We start from the raw sequence: 5,510 nt of genomic DNA, 5'->3' as shown, positions 1-5,510 counted from the left end.
CTCTCCTTTTTTTTTTTCCGTTTGCAGATATGGGAAATGAAGCACCACGCTGATAAGATATCTGTCAGCCACACCCCTGTACTTGTGCTTTCAGCTTGGGACAGAATGGAGAATTTAGGGGACACATACACACAGTTATCACAGAATAGGCACGTACGTGTAAAAAGCAATACAAACAAATGGAAAGAAGTGATGCTCTAGAGCCTTTTACTTTTTAAATTCATGAGTACATTGGAAGGCGCTTCCCGATAACGGTTCCGGAAGCACGATAAGCCAAAATCGCCTTAGTCCTTTTGAAGTGGATGGTATCGCGTTGCTAATCTTTGATTTGACATCCTTCTTTATGGTATCGTTTTCGTGGAGCAAAGACATCCTATTATTCCTGCCTATACTGCTTTCCTTTTCTTCTTTCTTTGTTTGCTGTTGTATTGTACACCGAGTTTATCCTGGGCAAAACTCGCGTAAAAAGCGATCCACGGCCACCACATGGGTGCTAATATCAGGTACGGGCGGCATATCTGAGGGCACGGATGTTGGCAAAGTGGATACAAAAATGGCGTCACGCTCGGCTGAGCAGCGCACGTGAGCTGAGGAACCGAAGCATGAAAACGAAGGCTCCCGGGCGATCTTGAAAGGACTGGTGAAACAAACGTGGACACGCAGCAATTTGAGATAAGATTTATGAGCGATGCCAGTAGCAATCAGGAAAGAAAACCGGGATGATGCCCCCTGTCTACGCTCTGGGATGAACGCCCGTCGACAGTAAAAAAAAAAAAAAAAAAAATCAAGTTCTCCGGTTTTCTTTTTTCACTTTTTGTAACGCCTTTGTTATTCGCTTCCTTTTTTTCTTTCTTCTTTTTTTTTCGGACGTCTTTCTGTGCTTTGAAGGAAGGGGGTACAGAAACTGTGTAGTCGATCGAGGAAAATTTGTAGCTAAATGTGTTTGGCAGGCACGCATGCGTGATCGCGGATGCGTATTGCAGAGTGATCGGCGTGTCATTGCCAAAGGCTTATCTGGGTCAGCCGAAGGTTTTCCACCAGATTTCCAGGCTCATTGTGTGTACACCTAGCTATGTCACTCGAGTGTGGAACTTGCAGTTTCCAGTGATTTTACAGTGAAATGGGGTAAATACAACGTGCGCTTTCTATTTCTGTTTAAAAAAAAAAAACATAAGAAGAAGAAACGTAAGGTTGACATCGCAAATATCGTATAGGTAAATTGGGAAAATCCAATTTCTCGCGAATTAAATTGGATAAAAGCGCTCAGAAAGTCATGGCAAATCTCCCTCGAGATAAATAGGGTTGGCCCCATAGTGTAACAAACGAGTAGATTTTTTAATACGATTTTGTTTCTTTCATTTAGATGAAACAAGCTGCCAATTGTGCTTACGACAACATTGATGCAATAAACAGGCAGATGATTGCTGATATGCGTAACAGATGACGGCGAATATACCATGACGATATAAATAATAGTTCAAAATTAGAACTAGCAACGGGCCTACTGAACAAAAGCCGGAGTTAAATAATAGGCGTACGCATAGTCACCCCCCCCCCCCCCCCATCATACTGCCCGTTTTTTTCTTCTTTCTCTTTATTTTTCCTTTTCTCCCTTTTCCTTTTTGTAAGCGGGAATAGCAAGTCGGCTGCTGGAGCCAGGCTAACCTTTCCCCTCTTTCGTGTTTTTTGTTTTGTTTTGCAATAAACCTATATTCCCCCCCCCCCCCCCCAATACTGCCCGTAACAGTAATGAGTAACCTAAGACTTGAAGGCTACAGGTTCCTATGTTGCGCCCTCCCCTTCTACAGTACTAGAGTCGTTCGCATAATTGTACAGACATATGATACAAAAAAAAAAAAAAAACACGTACAAACAGAAAGGTTGCCCTTTGTCCCTGCCGTTCCCTTCTGTGCTGTTTTAAAGTGTATAGCACATCTGCACGTCCTCATGAATGTGAATAGTCAGCACAGACGGCGCCACCATCTGGCCGATTCGAGACAGCGTGGTGGCATAGCTGCACGATATGTTGCTATACACTAAAGAGTCTCGGGCTGCTACCAGACTCGGGGTCTACGTTGTGTTGGAACTCAACTTCCTGGGGATGTTGCCGGTGTAAGCAAATGAGAGAAAACTTTGCGGTGATGACGAGTACAGATACGTAAACATCGAGTGAATGGATAGTGGGCGAGCAGGAAACAGACGGAACGGATGTGTGGCTGACGAGTTGCTGGAAATCCTTCCACGTGTTGTGTGCAGGGATCGGAACCGGAACTGAACCCGAACCGAAACCCGAAAAAAAAACGTTATTTTCTGACGAGCCCGAACAATTTTTTTGCTTGTCCTGAACCGAATCGGAACTGGACCGAAAAAAAATTCATACGGTTACCGGTTCGGGAATCGGTTCAGAGGTGAACGGTCAGTGTACTACTGACCGACCTTTTTTCACTCACCTCAAACGGTTATCTCACACCTTTCTCTTACAACCGTGTACGGTGAGCGTAAGACCGCTTTCATGTAGCAAAATTACTGCCCATGAACCGGTTAAACCGGGACCGAAAAAAGTAACGGTGCCAATCCCTGTGAATGTCCCGACCGCAGACCGATTTTTTTTTTGTCTGCGTGCGTGCGGGAGGGGGAGGGGTGTTCTCTCCGAGCCGAACCCGAACCGAACCGATATACCTGAACCGATTCAAGCTGATAATTTCGGTTCAGCGGAGCTAAACCCGAACCCGAACTGGACCGAAAAGAATACCGGTTCCGATCCCTGGTTGTGTGACGCACTGTCGTGATGAAATTGCGAGGGAATACAGCTTCATTCTTCACATTGCATCTCCATTGTACAGAACGTGGAGTGTACCTAAAGTGCCACTACGGACTAAATCTCGTGTCTTCAGAATCCTACCAAAGTTATGTTACTGAAATCTTCTTGTCTCACTTTACAATCCTGCAAAATATTTTGGCTCTACGTGACGCGAACGCTAGAGAAAATTAATTTTCACTTTCGAGAACTGTGACGTCATGTTAGGCTCCGACGGAGCGCCCGGTTCTCATCTGGCAACGCTGTTTCCCTTCACGTCTTCCGGGGGACTCAGTTTTTGCACTCCGCTAGCGGAACCCCACGTGACATATCATCCGACCGCTCCGACCTTCGAGAAAACACAAAGGAGGGAGAAGACATCTCTCCCATTTCCCCTCTTTCGATTAGTGTCACGTGACTTCTCTACCACGTGACCCCCCCCCCCCCCCTGGACGCCGGCGTCGTTGCTACAGGAGACGAGTGCCCTCTCCAGAACATGACACCATTGCAATTTGTGGGCTTATGAATATGTCACCCGCTCCTTCCGTAATCGAAACTTGTGCGAGGCTCAGCAGGTCCTCAAAAACTGACAGAAATGCACAGCGTTCGTAAACAGGATTGAAACTTCGCGTATAGAATCCTTGGGGCACCTCCTTTTCACGGACTAAATAAAATAAACGCTGTTTTTCCCGAGTCCGGAAACAAACCTTAGAAATGATAAGATCAGCACGTGTACTGCATAGGTGACAATACTCTAGTATTTGTTATTGCTTTTTGTTGTTGTCGTCGTTGCTGTTGTTGTTGTTGCTGCTGTTGTTGTTGCGTGTTAGCGCCGCGAAGCAACTGTGGCTATGAGCGGCGTACAGATGTAGACAGATGGAGAGGGGACAGCAGGAAGGAGAGGGCGGACAGGGGGATTGGTATGCGTCCAGAACCGACTTCAAGGGGAACTGTGCCGACATTCGTCTGGAAAGTCTTCGGAAAACCCAGGGAAGACCTAAGACAACACAGCCGGTAGTAGGATTCGAACCCACCACCTCCCGGTCTTCAGCACGGCTATGCCGCTGGTATTTGTTATGGTGATTCCTTTCGAGGATAACGAAGGCAATCGGTGCTCTGCTCTCCTGTTTTCTTTTCTTGTGTCACAATGGTCACGATGTGTCTTGTGTCACGATGGTTGGGGTGGTGATGGTGAAATGTACGTCCTGGGCCGACTTGACGATGGTGTCGTCTGCCGTGACGTCAAAAACAGCCGATCGTGATCCGAAGTTCGTATAAGCTTCTCAGATGCGAAGAGATCACGTGTAGGGCAGGGTCTGCAGGTCGATTTTGGGCACTGGGATTCGGACTCCCGAATCTCGAATTCCTGCCTGCGATTCGCGATTTCGATTGGGACATCCCTAATAATTTAATTGTTGTTGTTGTTTACTCTACATTATGTGTATGTTAACAACCGGCATGCGAGATGTACCTGTACAAAAAAAAAAAAAAAGAAAAGATCAAAAGGCAAAAATTTTTTTTTTTCCTAGTTTGGATGACGCCATGAAAAATGTCCAAAATATGTCCAGTATTATCGAGAAAAAAAATCGGAAACTATCGAAAATATACCATTCAAACTTGGAGTTACTCTAAAGTTGCGAGTATTCTTCGAGTGCTTTACGATTCTTCAGCCTTGAACTTTCATGCGAGGCGGAAATGGGAAATCATGCCGTTACGTTATAAGTACAATCGAGTTGCCACTTCCGACCGACGACGATATAGCAGCCTGCGAGACGCCCACACAGAAAGACAGAACACAAACAGAGGCCCTCGTCATTTCTTCGAATGCGTTCTGGGTGGCTGAACTCCCCCGTGAGGCACCCACCAGTAACCCCCGCGTGCTTCGCACAAAAAACATAACCCTCCAAATGCTACATATACCCGGTGTCGCGTTCCCACAAGCATCCCATTCATTATAGAACCCCGCGCAGAAATGACTTCTTGGTATCATCTTTATACGATTCTTGATCCGTTGTTGTTTCGCTTTATTTGTCTTCCGTCTTCTTTTTATTTTATTTTTTTATTGCGATGCTTTGTGAGGGGATAATGGCAGTGACACAATTGCTCATGTCAGTGGCTGTATTGCAAATGTCATTTTCGACAGTAGATGCTATATATAGTTAGGGTTCCGCGCTTTGGTTTTTTATTTTAGGGCGGATTCGGCGTATGTTGTTCGGTGTTTATTTACGTTTACGAAATCGCAGTTTTTCGGTGATTTTTCTGGCGTGTACGTGGCTTACCCGGCAGTTATCGGCGAATATAAATCGCAATGTCATTTCAAAACTGTGCGTCTCAGCGCAGCCCTAAAACCAAACCCCAATATACAAAACTAGCCCCTGCGAGACATCACAAAAGGAACACTTTATTGCTCCACAGCGAAGTGGCGGTACCTAAATCGTGAAAGCGGAGCTCATTTTTCCCCGTTAAACTTAACGTGTGCCGCAACTAATCCCCCTAATCTTTCCTCGGACGTTCATTTGTATTCGGCGCTTTTCGGTTAAAACTGAATAATTAAAGAATTTACCCGCGTAATGTTTTTCGGTTAAAACAAAAAACGCGGAACCCTATTTGTAGTGAAAACTCCGAGTAACGCTGCGTAGCTTTCGGCATTAAAAATGTTGCCATGTTTCCTGGTCCATCCGTACTGAGAGAGAGTGTGTGTATTGTCATCAAG

The sequence above is a fragment of the Ornithodoros turicata genome, chromosome 5, assembly GCF_037126465.1.
Source record: "Ornithodoros turicata isolate Travis chromosome 5, ASM3712646v1, whole genome shotgun sequence".
In the NCBI taxonomy this organism is placed as follows: domain Eukaryota; kingdom Metazoa; phylum Arthropoda; class Arachnida; order Ixodida; family Argasidae; genus Ornithodoros; species Ornithodoros turicata.
The sequence above is the reverse complement of the archived record's forward strand: the minus strand, read 5'-3'. Positions refer to the sequence as shown.